Consider the following 15,152-nt stretch of genomic DNA (forward strand, 5'->3'; position numbering starts at 1 on the left):
AACTTCATGGGAAACTGGCTTCTACAAATGCCTCAGCATCAAAAGGTTGAAGGTCTTCCTCCCAATACCAACCCTATCAAACTTCACGGCATTCCAAGTTCATCTACTCCCTTCATCCCAAATTACTATTCATTTTGGCTTTTCTAAGTACATAGCTTTTGTTACGTATCTAGATATAGTATATATCTAGGTGCATAGCAAAACTAATGTATCTAGAAAAACCAAAACGAATAGTAATTTGAGACGGAGGGAGTACAATGCTAACCTGCACCCAATCAAGCAAAAAAAAAAAATCAGGTCGGATAGTTAATGCACCTATTTAAGTTGCAGACTGCAAGAAAGATGTGTGTATCACGCAGCCACCCCGCACGGTGCCAGTGCCATCTAGCTTAGTCAGGATGAATCCTGTAACGAGCGGAAGCAGTACTACATCACCACTAATCCTCTTGAAATAAAGATTATAAATCTCAGTACTGAATTGTCAGGTATGGTGATTACATCATTAAACCCTCTCGCTTGCTACAACATGTTTAAGCCAGTTGTGTCATCGAAAACAAGCAAAATCTCCTGCAGAGTGCAGAACATGCCAACATGGATACCATGATAGTCACCAACTATAAAATGACAAAAGAATAGAGGGCCTGATTGGTTGGCTGCCAAAATTTTGGCATGCCAAAGTTTTGGCAAGCCATTTTTTTGGCCACTATTTGGTTTGTTACCAAAATTTGGCAACCTCTCACATGTATGTTACCAAAACATTGGCAAGTTTTTTGCCCGAATTTTGGCTTGCCAAATTTTTGCTTGCCCAAATTTTGGTAGAGAACCAATCAGGCTCAGATTGCCAGCATGTTTATAAGAGCTTTTTTTTCGAGAATACGCAGGAGAGCTGCGTATCTTTGTATTAAGTAGAAGAAAGAACGATGAACGTTCGGTTACAACGCTGGCCTGCCGGTTGCACGCACACGGATGAAATTATGTAAAGGTTGTACTTTGGGATAAACACACGACCACCAACCGAAAGGAGAGAAAAGAAACAGAATTAACTAGCTTGCAGGCATACAGCCGGCCACCCAAGGAGGGCCAAGTACTTGGCGCCGGCATTGCACCACAATTGAGCCTGCTCATGAATCTCCCTGACCAACTGCCCATACAACTTAGCCGGCTCCCTTTTGTAAACTCTGGAATTATGCTCCTTCCAAACGCTCCAAGAGATTAGCATGAAGGCTGAGTCCAATCCTCTTTTCTTCAGTGAATCCAGATCGTTTCTCATCTGCAACCACCAGTCGATGGTGCCTAATTGTGGCGCTGGAAGCTGGTTCTGAATGTTCAGAGAAGAGAGGACTGCTTGCCAGAATTGCCAAGTGAACTGACACTGCGTGAAAATGTGTTGCGACGTTTCTGAATCCTGTTGGCACAGTGCACAGGCATCATGATCTTGAAGTCCTCGACGGTGTCTCCTTTCTGAAGTCCACAGGCGGTCTTTGAGGGCAAGCCACATAAAGAATTTGATCTTCAGTGGAGCCCAAGCTTTCCAAATGAGTTTGTAAGCAGCAAATTTGGTTGCCCCTTGGAAGAATGCCTTGTAAGCCGATCTGGCAGTGTAGTCCCCAGAAGGATTCCATCTCCAAGAAACCTTGTCCTCAATTCCTGTCGCTAAGTGAAGGCCACTGAGTGCATGCCACAGGTTGACATATTGGGTTAGCGCTGGTGCTGTAGCAAATCCGGCAATATCAGCAATCCACTGTTTTTCAGACAGAGCCTGGGCAACGGTTCTTTTCTTCCTGATGGCTGGCTTAATGAGGGTGCAGAGATCAGGTGCCATGATGCAAGGAGAGGAATCTCCATACCATTTATCATTCCAGAACAAGGCTAGGTTCCCATCTCCCAATTGTATCTCAATCGATGCTTGAAACATTTGCTGAAGTATTGGATCCTTTCCAAAATCCAATTGCATATGTTTCCATGGCCGGTTTGCATCTGTCTTTTGCATCCATAACCACCTGAGCCTTAGAGCAAAGGAAGCAAGCCTAAGATCAGGAATACCCAGCCCTCCAAAGATGGTTGGCCTGCATGCTGTGGTCCAAGCTACAAGACAGTTACCCCCTTTTGCCTGCAGCTTACCTTCCCAGAGAAATCCCTTCCTGCGTTTGTCAATTTCTTTTAGGACCCAATCAGGGATCTTCAAGGAAATGAGGGTGTGTGTGCAGATAGAGCTTAAAGTCACTCTGACAGTGGTGAGCCTTCCTGCACGATTCATCAATGGAGCTCTCCAAGTAGGAATGGCAGCAGTGACTTTGTCAACCAAGGGCTGGAAATCTGATTTCCTCAGGTGGCCAACAGTTAATGGTAGTCCCAAGTACAAGATTGGGAATTCAGAAACAGTAGCTGGCAGGATGTGCCTGACCCTCTGCAGCTGTTCTTCAGAGCAGGCAATTGGGGCAATCAAACTTTTTATTAGAGGTAATGCTTGTCTATTGGGCTAACCCTAGAGGGTAGCTATATAGTAGTCATACATGGGCCTTATTGGGCCATAATACACACATACTCCAACACTCCCCCGCAGTCTGAACTACCGACGCAGCGGAGTTGCAGACTGGACATGAAAAGAAGGACACACACACGAGCCCCCCCACAGACGCAACTAGCCACAGGTGATGTTGAGGCTGGAGCGAAACTCGGTGAAGGCAGGTGACGAGAGGCCCTTGGTGAAGATGTCAGCAAACTGAGAGGTGGTCGGGACGTGGAGGACCCGAACATCGCCGATGGCGACCCGATCCCGGACGAAGTGAAGGTCAATCTCCACATGCTTGGTCCGCTGGTGCTGAACAGAGTTGGTGGAGAGGTACACCGCACTGACGTTGTCGCAGTAGACAAGAGTGCTCCGGGAAGAAGGAGTGTGGAGCTCGGCAAGGAGCTGCCGAAGCCATGATGCCTCGGCCACGCCGTTAGCGACAGCGCGGTACTCCGCCTCGGCACTGGAGTGGGAGACCACCAGCTGACGCTTGGACGACCAGGACACCAGGTTGCCGCCCAAAAAGACGGCGTAGCCGGAGGTAGAGCGCCGAGTGTCGGGACACCCGGCCCAGTCAGCGTCGGTGTAGACAACGAGCTCAGTGGAGGGAGACCTGTGAAGGAGGAGGCCGTAGTCCACAGTGCCCCGGAGGTAACGGAGTAGGCGCTTGAGAGCAGTGAGATGGGGCTCCCTGGGATCATGCATGTGGAGGCAAATCTGCTGAACCGCATAAGTGATATCCGGCCTGGTGAAGGTGAGGTACTGAAGGGCCCCAGCCAGACTCCGGTACGCAGTAGCATCTGTCACAGGAGTGCCGACGGCCTCTGACAGCTTGGCCTGAGTGTCAACTGGAGTGGAGCAGGGCTTGCAGTCAGTCATCCCAGCTCGCTCCAGGATATCAAGAGTATACTGCCGCTGGTGAAGAAAGAGGCCGGCCGGACGAGGCTCAACGGTGACCCCGAGAAAGTGATGGAGCACACCCAGATCCTTCATAGCGAACTCCTGCTAAAGTGAGGTGATGATCCGCCGTAGGAGGGACGGACTCGAGGCAGTGAGGACAATGTCATCAACATAGAGCAGCAGATAAGCAGTCTCAGCACCATGGTGATAGATAAACAGCGAAGTATTGGACTTGGCCTCCACAAAACCCAGCGTCAGTAGGTAGGCAGCAAACCGCGAATACCAAGCTCGAGGGGCCTGCTTGAGGCCATAAAGTGACTTGTTGAGCCGGCAGACCATATCAGGCCGAGAGGAGTCAACAAAACCCGCTGGCTGGCTGCAGTAAACTGTCTCAGTCAGAGTACCGTGCAGGAAGGCGTTCTTGACGTCGAGCTGATGCACGGGCCAGGAGCGGGAGAGAGCCAGTGAGAGAACAGTCCGGACGGTAGCTGGCTTGACCACCGGACTGAACGTCTCGTCGTAGTCGACACCAGGGCGCTGAGTGAAACCCCGGAGAACCCAGCGAGCCTTGTACCGATCGAGGGTACCATCAGCCCGCCGCTTGTGTGTCCAGATCCACTTGCCGGTGACGACGTTGGAGCCAGGCGGACGGGGCACCAGATCCCAAGTCTGGTTGGCGAGGAGCGCCGCGTACTCCTCTTCCATCGCGCGGCGCCAGTGAGGGTCCGATAGGGCGCCGCGGACGGAGGAGGGTACAGGAGAAACCTGCGGCGCGCCGGGCATCGCTGAAAGAGCCCGGGGCTGCAGGGTACCAGCCGCAAGTCGCGTCACCATAGTGTGAACATGACGCGGGTGCCGGTGTAGGAGAGGCGGATGGTACACCGACAGCGCGACACGGGCAGTCGGGGCCGGCGGAGGTGGTGGTGTAGGCGTCGCCGGCGGAGAAGAGTCCACCGGCGATGACCGAGGCGGCGACGGCGGTGGCGTGGCCGGCTGCAAGTCCAGGGGAGCCGGCCGCGCCCGGCGCTGGTAGACGCGCACGGGCTGCGCGAACCGGGCAGCAGGTGCTGCGGGCGGTGCCTCCGGTCCCGCGCAGGGCGAAGGGTAGAGGCAGCACCAGAGGCTGGCGCCGTCGGACCCGCGCGGGGCGCAGGGTCAGGGGCAGCACCGGTGGACGTCGAGCCCGATGAAAACCACGGCAGAGCAGTACCTGCAGGACACAACGGCAGCGGTGGCTGGTCCACCGGGTCAGTGGGAAACAGGGAGGAGAGATCAGGGTCGGAGGTGGAAGGAGGTGGGGAGGTGGTGGAGTAAGGGAAGACGGACTCGTCAAACACCACGTGGCGAGAGATGAGGACCCGCCGAGAGGAGAGGTCAAAGCAACGGTACCCCTTGTGATCCGGGGAGTACCCGAGGAAGACGCACTGAGTCGAACGGGGAGCCAGCTTATGAGGAGCGGTGGCAGTGGTGTTAGGATAACACGCACACCCGAAGACCCGAAGGTGATCGTAGCGGGGGGAGGTACCGAAAAGAGCGTGGTGTGGAGTGGGAGCGGGGCAGGCAACGGAAGGTAGGCGGTTAAGGAGATAGGTGGAGGTGTGAAGACTCTCAGCCCAGAAGGGGGCAGGGAGAGAAGACTGGAACAGAAGAGAGCGCATGGTGTCGTTCGTGGTACGAATCATGCGTTCAGCCTTACCGTTCTGGGAGGAGGTATAGGGACATGACATGCGGAGGTGCACGCCGTGAGAGAGGAAGAAGGCACGGGAGGTGGTGTTATCAAACTCGCGGCCGTTGTCACATTGAACGGCCTTGATGGTGAGGCCGAACTGAGTGGACACCCAAGCGAAGAAGTGGAGAAGCGTGGGGAAAGCATCAGACTTGGCACGCAAGGGAAAAGTCCAAGAATAATGAGAGAAATCATCAACCACAACAAGATAGTACTTATAGCCAAAAATGCTCAGAACAGGCGATGTCCATAGGTCGCAATGTACAAGATCAAACACATGGGTCGCATGTGAAGAGGAGGTAGGAAATGGAAGGCGAACATGACGGCCCAGTTGGCACGCCTGACACAGGTGCTCATCATGAGCCCGAGTACATGGTATGTCGGAACTACGACTAAGCTGTGTCAGGACATCACGGCCAGGATGACCAAGACGCCGGTGCCATGTAGTGGAAGAAGTTGTGGCGGCAAAAGCAGCTGAAGAAGCGGAGGGCGAAGCGGAAGAAGTGGATGCAGGAAACCGGAGGGAGTAAAGGGGCCCGGTGCTGTCACATCGGAGAAGAGGTCGCCGGGTAGCCAAATCCTTCACAGTAAGACCAGAGGAGTCAAATTCAACAAAATAGGAATTGTCAGTGGTAAAACGGCGAATAGAAAGAAGGTTGTGAACCATGGAGGGAGCAACAAGAACATCAGAAACCCGAAAAGAACCGGGAGTGTGAGCGGTACCCACGGAGGTGACAGGAAGACAAGAGCCATTTGCGACCATGATGGACGAAGGGTGGGAGGAAGAAGGAGGGTGAACGGAAGAGAGTATACCAGGGTCGGGTGTAGTATGGAAAGTGGCACCCGAGTCGGCGATCCAGTCCTGACCGACTGGAGGAGTCAGGGCCATGGTGCCGAAAGAGCGTGCCAAGGCTGTCGGGTCCCACCCGACAGGCCCAGGCGAGGCCCCGGGAGGTGGAGCCCACGGCGACGCAAACGGAGCAGCCGGGACAGCGCCAGCGAGCATGGCGGTCGGTGGACGAGGCTCGCCTCCGGTGGCTTGGAAGGGCCATCGGCGGGATCCCCGCCCGCACGCCTGCCCGCGCCCGCGCGGCGAGCCGCAGCGGCGGCGGCGGCGGCGGGGCCCGCGCCGGGGGGCCCGGCGACGGCAGCCAGTGCCGCAGCCGCAGGAGGCCGGCCCGAGGCGATTTGCGCCCATGAGGAAGGAAAGGGGGTCGCCGGCCATGGCGCCGACGGCCGGCGGCGGCGGCGGCGGCCAGGCACCAGAAACCCTAACCTAGGCTGATACCATATTAGAGGTAATGCTTGTCTATTGGGCTAACCCTAGAGGGTAGCTATATAGTAGTCATACATGGGCCTTATTGGGCCATAATACACACATACTCCAACACTTTTCTGCAAGTTTGTGTGCAAACCAGTAGCATTTCCAAAGAAGTGGAGTATCTCTTTGATGGTCACCATGTCTTGCACATTTGGGGCTGCAAATAACACCACATCATCTGCATACAGTGAACATTGGTGTTGGATGGCCTGATCAGCAGGTGCAGTTAGCACTCCTTGTTGGACTGCAGCCATGAATAGCCTGTGTAGCACTTCCATGAGCAGGATGAACAGCATAGGGGAGAGAGGATCCCCTTGCCTCAAACCTCTTGCATTCTGAATCAGCTTTCCCGGTGTTCCATTAAGTAAAACTCTTGTGGAAGCTGTGGACACCAAAGCTGATATCCAATTACGCCATTTAGTACCAAAGCCCATCACCTGCAGCAGCTGAGCAAGAAGGGCCAAGCCACAGTATCAAATGCCTTAGATATGTCCAGCTTTAGCAACAAGGATGGTTTCTTCTTTCTGTGCAAAGTTTTGGCCGCTTGCTCCACAAATTTGAAATTATCATGAATAGATCGCTTCTAATGAATGCACTTTGGTTTACTGCAATCAGAAGGTCCAGTTGTGGAGCTAGGCGGTTGGCAAGAAGCTTGGCAACCAGTTTTGCAAAACTGTGGATTAAACTGATAGGCCTGTACTCACTCGGCTTTTAAGCTTCTGGTCTTTTTGGTAGCAGTGTGATTAGAGCACCATTGAGGCGATGTAATTGTCCACAGCAACCCCTTTAGAAGGCGCTGAACCCTGCCATGACGTCTTCCTTGATCACCGGACACGCTGATTTGTAGAACTCGGCAGTGAAACCGTCAGCGCCCGGCGATTTTTCCCCCGGCAAAGATTTGATAGTGCTCCAAACTTCGTCCTCCGAGAAAGGTGCATCCAAATGTTTTAGGTCTGCTTGATGGAAATCCAAGGCTGAGAGATCAATTGCCTCAGACCGTAGGGGAGGCGTTCCCATGATGCTTTTGAAGTAACTGTAGAGGACGTGTTCTTTCTCTTGCTGAGTAACAGCAATTCCCCCGTCATATTCCAGCTTGGATATGATTTTCTTCTTCATGCGGTGGCTGGATTGAAGATGGAACAACTTTGTGTTCGCGTCGCCGTCTCTCAGGTAAATCATGCGCGAGCGGAGCCGTGCTATCGTGCGTTCCAGGGAGGAAAGTCCAAGCACTTTGCACTTCAACTCCCGTCCAAGCGCCACTTCTTCCTGCAACAGCTGCCTGTGCTCCTGTGCAGTGTCCAGCCAGAGAACGATGGTCTCTGCCACTAGGAGCTGGTGCTTGATTTGCCCCACATTGCGGTGGCTCCAGCTCTGGAGCGCTCTCGCGGTGTTCTTGAGTTTGACATCTAGCCGGGTGAAAGGATCTGAGATTGTCGATGGGCACGTCCAGGCGCTCGACACCACGTCTATGTACCCAGGAAGTTTTAGCCACCAAGCTTCAAAGTGAAAACGGCGCTTAGCGTTTGTTGCCGCGTTGGTTGACAAGAGCAAAGGACAATGATCCGATATGCCTGATGAAAGCGGCTGGAGGAAACAGAAAGGGAACCTCTCCTCCCAATCAACCGTGACTAGAACCTGGTCAAGTTTCTCCATCGTTGGAGTCGAGCGCTCGTTACTCCACGTGTAGCGTCGGCCATGCAAGTAGATGTCCTTCAAGAGCAGTTCATCAACGAACCTCCTGAATCGCCCAATGTTCCTGCGGCTTATATTGGTGTTGTTCTTGTCAGCCATCTCGAGGATGAGGTTGAAGTCGCCGGCGATCATCCATGCCAGCGTGACACATGCGTGCACCGCACGGAGCTCTGCTAGGAACTCCATCTTGTCGGCGTCCGGTTGTGGGCCATAGACCACCGTTAAGCACCATGGCTTGACGCCGGCGCCCATGGCCACGGTGACGGTGACAGAGAACCGTCCTGTGTGTCGCGGCGTGCAGATAGTGTCCGGGCCTTTGCAAGCTACTACGATTCCCCCTCTCGTGCCGGTGGACGGAAGGTAGGCGAAGCTCGAGAACATGCTCCCGAGCATTTCACTTATCAGGAACGGCGAAACTACATGGAGTTTTGTCTCTTGGACACAATGGACACGGACACGTCGCTAACCACCGTGCGCAACGCATCCCTACAGCTTCTCGCGTTCAGCCCTCGCACGTTCCAGACTAGGATGTTGTAGTTGCACGAGTCCATGGTAGTTTACAACTATCACAAGGTGTCGCCCCGCATCAGCAGACTGCCATCGTGGCGGCCACCTGGTTGGTGATCAGCCAGAGCTCAGCATCCGAGAGCGCGTTCGTGGCTGGAAAGATGTCGCGGAGCGCTGCGAAGTGACAGGGTTGCATCGTAGACGTGAGGAACTTGTCAAATTGTTGGGCCGTGATCTGTTGAGCTTCGTCGTCGCGGGATATAATCCCCAGTTTCTTCATCGCAAGGATTTCCCCGTTCTTGGACGGCCGGACCGCGCTGGGCGGCTGGCTAGCAATCCTCCCGCTGCGCCTGGGCACTTGAGCTGGTTCGGATGGCGCATCGTTCAGTCGTGGCATGGACGCCAGTGGCGCCTGAATGGCTAGGCGAACGGTGCTAAGAAAGGCCGTCATCTTGGCCTTGGCCGCCGCGGTGCTGGCGCCATCCGGCGAAGGAGGTGATGTCGCCGTAGCCAGCGGCTGTTCGTCATCCTCGCTTGCGCCACGTCGGGAGCGGGGTCGTGCATCAGTGCTCGCGAGCGCAGGCGGGCTGCGCCTGCGCACTGGTGTCCACAGCTCTGCAGGATGCTGAACGTTGTCGGTGGCGTTCACGTTCACGTTCGGCTCGCGGGCGTTCTTGGCCGGCGTCGGTACGTGCGGATAGCGGACAATGGCGCACCTGCGCCACCCGGGTGAGCGGGGGGCTGGCTCGGGCGTGGTGCAATCGTTGACTCTACCCACAGCAGGTCCACCGCGCGGTCGACGTGGCTGCACCTAACCGGCAACTGCTCGTCGATGGACAGCTCTGGTGCAGCTTTAGGCTCCGGTCGTAGCAAGCGGCGCGCCCGTGACGCTCCTGCAGACGTAGGCTGTAGCGGTGGCGTGCGCCGCTCGGCCGAGGTGACAGGCACGCTGTCTTCGGCGGTATGGCCCTGTACCTGGCATGTCAGGGGGTTCACGGGCTGGAACGGTGCCCCGGTTTTCGAATTCGAAACCGGAGACTTTGACCCGGTCGTCGTCGCGATTTCTTGCACGGACGTCGGTGCAGGCGCCGGCGAGGATAGGCGCGGCTGCGCCGCCACCGGCGACGCCACGGTGCCCTCCGCAGAGGAAGGCACGAGTTGGGCGTGCACCGGTGCAGCTGACGACGTCGTTGGCGGCGAAGAAGCCCCAACTGCTGGTGCGCTGGGCATGTCCTCTGAACACCGGAGGACGCACCTGCGGCCGGCGCGCCGCTGCATCCGTCCTCCACCCCCTCCTGCGTGAAGAAGCCGTGGAGACGAGGACCCACCCCCCTGGACTCGCCATAACCGCGGTCCGGGTTCCCGTTGTGGCCGGAGTCGCCATCGCTGGACGGTGGCGACGGTCCCGGCGACGGCGACCGCGAACGGAAATCAGCTACACTGCGCAGATGGATGAGCACGTTGTAAACAAGCGTTTTCTTCTGCCGGAGATAGGGAGGGAGGTTCCCAAATATCCGCTGCATATCAGGATCCTCATACACGACATGCTGTTCGTGCTCGGCAATGGCAAGCTTCTTCCTCCTGGGGATCCTAGGATTGTCCGTCCATGCTTGGATTCTCATCTTGGACATGTCAGCACCATCCTCCGCAGCCATCTCCATGTGTTCAACCCAGCAGGAGGACGACAACAGCTTCCTCGCCGTGCGCAAGCTCCATGCATGCGCCGGAATGCCTTCTAACTCCAGCGTGACTCTGAACTGTAGTGTTTGCGCCTCCGCTCTGACGAGACGAGTCCAAGGCCGGAAGAAAAGCCGCACATCGCCGACCGGAACACTCCCGGCGCGCATCACCGCGTCTCTGGCGCGCTGCAAGGAGAACGACAGTAGGAAGTTCTCTGGTCGAAAATGGCGGATCGTGAGGTTGTCATCCGCGGCATCTGGGAGCTCGACGATGGCGGCGCGTAACCCTTCCAGTGAAACCTCCTGCTGGCCTCCCGGCACCGCCGCTAGGGGGATAGCCGAAGCCGTCCTTCAGCCGCATCCATTTCCGCATCGTGCGAAAGGACGCAGAGGGCGAGTCGCCGGGTGTCCGGGCGGCGTGTCGTCGTCGCAGAAGATGGAGTATGCATGGGAGTCCTGGGCGGTGGTGTCCCGCGAATCTGACGGCCCCTCCCTTAAGGGCGGTCGCGGCAGGTTGCGGTCCGGTCGCGCCGGCGGCACACCGCACATCACGACCCTGCGGACGGCTAGAATGGGCGCCGGCTCCCTGATGGAAGCGTGCGTCCCTGCGCGTCGAGGAGCGGCCACGAACGGAGTGACCGTCGGAAGAGGCCACCGGGGACGGAGTCCGTCCGTGGGCTTCGTGTCCACGCGGGGTCGGGGGAGAAACGTTGCGCGGGCGGACCAAGCGGCGCCCACCTCCCTCACCGGAAGAGACGGAGCTCATCGGACTCCACGGCCGCTTGCAGTCCTTGGCTAGATGCCAGAACCCGCGGCAGCGGAAACATCTGGTCGGCAGACGACAGTTGGCGACAAGGTGCTTGTAGGACAAGCAGTTCAGGCAGCGACTCGCGAACTCCTGTGGGATGCGCTTGGGTGGTGAAGGAGGACGCGCATCCGCTGCAAGCCGTCGTTGAGCAAGTCGCTGCAGGCGGCGGCGCCTGGACTGGGTACGCCTGCCCTCGGCCGTTGTCCAGTCGTCCTCAGCCGGGGTAGCGGCCGGTTGGACAAGCACGAAGCAAAGCCGTCCGCGCCCGGCGGTGTCCTCCGGCCGATGCAGCGGGAGACCGTGGACCAGGGTCGTCTGGCCGCGGCGTCGCTATGGACGGCGGCCATGGCAGTCCCCTTTCCTCGGTCCAAGACGGTCGTGTGCCGGCGCGGATGCACAACGCGGCGCCGTGGCCACAGGGGGGACGCGGGAACCGGTTCCGGCGAGGCGGGCGCCCGTAGCAGAATGTTGAGGTAGGAGGGCCGCGGCGGCGAGGCGTAGGCGGACTCGGTGTCGGAGTCGTCAAGCCACCTTACCTGCTTCCCTCTCCCTCCCGAAGCGCCGGGGTAGAAGGGCGCGTCATCAGGAGAGAGGACAAAGGGGGATGAGCGTGGGCTGTGGGATTGCGGTGCGGTGGTCACCGGCGCCGGAGTGGAAGCCGGTGAGGGTTGGTCGTGGGGACCACGGTGGGGGGAGCGCGAGAGCGAGCGAGCACGAGCGGGAGCCATCTTCCCCCTTGCTCTCACACTAATTTCTGGTGGTCCGTTTATAAGAGCTGTGCATCAATAAAACTGCTACGGCCTTATAATGCATTATCAAATGGAAACTTTTCATACTGAATGCAATGCAGCATACATTAGGAGCACCGGGAAGAGCTTTAGCTATGTTTTTTTTGCAAGAAACCAACTCTTCAATCAAACCATAATCTTTATGAAGCCCTGAAAATTGATGCTGAAATATAGTTAATTTCAGCCCCCCAACAATTAAATAACCAAAGATATGGTACTCGAAATCGCTAACGACGACCGTACTTCCTTAGGTATCACATATAGAACCACATCAAATCCTTCACGATTCTCTCATTTTACTGCCTGCGAACGAACTATCAAACAATTCAAATTAGATGAAACATAAGAGTGGAGCTCCTTAGTCATTATGGGACAACAAATTACTTTCATAATGCTTGTCAAACCACAAAAGCATACCTGCTGGAGGCATTGTCTTCTTATCATTTTCGATGACAATCTCTGAACCTGTTCTCTCAGCCCAAACTCATACTGGTTACGAGCTACTGCTCTGAAGGTATCACCTGCTGCCATCGATACCTATATTGTGGTTCAAACCAGTGATGTAAACCAATTAGTTTTATTTGATGCGAGACCATGGTCGATATAGAGTTATAAATACAAGGCAAGAAGCACTTTATAGTTTATAGCACATCAAATACGACAGTGCACAAATCTGAGGGAGCAGCTAGGTACATATTTTAAAACTCAGTAATGTACTGACCCTGATAGAGCGAGCTCCCACCTACTGCCGTTTCTAATGTTAGGACACTAAGACATGGTTCATGAATTTCAAATATGTTTGACAAAGTTAGCCCGTGCTTCGAACAAGCTGGGTACGGATTTCTCACATGCCCTTGTGACAGATTTTCATATCAACGGTCGGGTAGGTAAGAGATTTATGGATGGTTGAGAAAACGAATGGTTGGAATGTTGAATGACACAGCATGTGAACGAGATGAATGATCTAGATAGGCCATACGGCCACGTCATGCTAGCTATCTTCGAGTAGTATTTATTCTCTCTTTGCTGTTGATCTCCATGTCACTGTAAAAAACGATTTCTAGGGGGTGGGTGAAATTGCCACCCGCATCTACAAAACGGGGTTGTTACTGTAGCATACAACCCGCCTTCGGAGAACCATTTGCAAGGTCGGGTCACGGGATGACCCACCCCTGAAAATGGTGGCGATTTTCAGGGGCGGGCGATGGGGTGACCCACCCCTAGAAATCACAATTTGCAAGGGCGGGTAATCCCATCACCCGCCCCTGAAAATAGCCCCCATTTCCAGGGGTGGGTGGCGGCATCACCCGCTCCCGAAAATTATTTCCACGGGTGGGTGATGACGTGGCCCGCCCCTAAAAATGGGTACAATCCTTGATGCATGAATGCGCCATGGACATCCTCAGTAGAACACTTAGCAGAGTGCTTTACTGCCTTCCTGAATGTGACTATGGTAGAAATATAAACCATAGCTTGTCATATATAAACTAACAAATAAGTCATGTCACAACTCAATATAACCACAACCAAATGATAGATCCCACACAACAGATAAGACATGTCACATTACATATGAAGTTCATAGATCACAACTCAACATAACCAAATAACAAATTCCACACAATAGAAATAGAACCAAGATTCATCGACAAATAGCACTACTACACTATATCCATTTCTTCACTTAGCATGAGCTACTCCTGAGGCAAAAATCCCAAGCATGACACATATACAACCAAGGTTACAATAGCAGTAATGGCAGCCATATTGCATCCACCCTAGCAGCTTTGTTTTTCTTGGCCATAGCAGTCTTGTTTTTCTTCCCCAGAAGATGCTTCAACTCTCCCACTTCCAACTTCAGTTCATTAACATGCCCTTTCATTTCTCCACACTAGATCTTAAATTCACACATCTTCATCTTCATATCATAATTTGCTAGCTTTATTTAACTTATCTCATTCAACAAACCAGTGCTTACCGATAGCTGAGGAGGCTAAAATCCAGCACTTGACTGAGCTACTTACCGATAGCTGAGGAGGCTAAAATCCAGCACTTGACTGAGCTACTGCTGTTCCTGGAGCAATACATGCCAATTGATAGTTTGGAGGCACCAAATGGGGAAATTTTTCCTTCAAATGGTTCAAGTACTGAGGCTCAAACCTGTATTGGTCACATGTTCTAGGATCTTCCTACATCAACAACACAAATGCAAGTCAACCCTATGGTTCCAACACGGTTGATTCCATGATGTTAGGGTTGCAATCTTACTTTAATGTTGTTGGGGGCACTTGTAAAAGATGTAGCCCCCATTGCTCTTGAACCAAATCACCCTGATTCCGCACTTATGGCAGTTAACGAGGGGGAGTGGCACGAACTGGTAGCGGCTTGGTACCGACGATGGGCAGCTGCTCAACATGACCTTCACTTGCTTGTTCTCGATAAATGTCGAGGAGCTAGAGGATGATGAGAAGGTCGACAGCTTGCCTTGCCTCCCTTGTCCTCCTCTGCGGCGGCAGAAATTGTGGCAGCATGGCTACAGCGGCAGCGGTGGAAGCTTAGCGGTGTGGCAGCGTCGTGCCCGCGCGAAGGAGGCACTGCAGGAGGAGGGAAGGAGGCGCGGCACTGCGGCATGGCGGTGGAGGCGTCGCGGGGAGGCGCTGCGGCGGCGGAGCTCGCGAGGGAGGGGAGCAGCGCTGGAGCGGAGGCGGTGGGAGGGGTCGGGGAAATTTTGGCAGCCTGACGGCATCCCACGGGCTTCTCCAAAAATTTGGCTAAGTACCCGTGGATGCTACCATATAAAGGGTGGCGTTAGCAGGGGCGGGTGACGCCATCACCCACACCTAGAAATTATTTCTCCATTTTTATTTTTGTTCTAAAATGTATTTTGGAGCTATTAAATGATCTCAAATGCAAAAGTTGTTTTTAATGTCTCGTTGAGCTCTACCATTTTGATAAAGTTTGTACTCATCCGAGATGAAATGAAAAAGTTTGTATTAAAAAAATACATCTACTAAATGTACAAGTACATGTGAATGTGTGTAGTGGATGTATTTTTTTAATACAAACTTTATATCAAAATTGTAGAGCTCAACGAGACATTAAACTTTGCGGTTGACAACTTTTGCATTTAATACATTTAATAGCTCCAAAATACATTTTAGAAGGAAAACAAAAATGGAGAAAATATTTCCAGGGGCGGGTGATGGCGTCACCCGCACC

At 54.1% G+C, this 15,152-nt stretch overlaps 1 pseudogene; it reads right to left on the minus strand.

The window, feature by feature from the left end:
* Positions 1-4: 4 nt before the first annotated feature.
* Positions 5-12,464, minus strand: LOC101758271 (annotated as a pseudogene).
* Positions 12,465-15,152: the final 2,688 nt, after the last annotated feature.

Source organism: Setaria italica, chromosome V, assembly GCF_000263155.2.
Source record: "Setaria italica strain Yugu1 chromosome V, Setaria_italica_v2.0, whole genome shotgun sequence".
NCBI lineage: Eukaryota > Viridiplantae > Streptophyta > Magnoliopsida > Poales > Poaceae > Setaria > Setaria italica.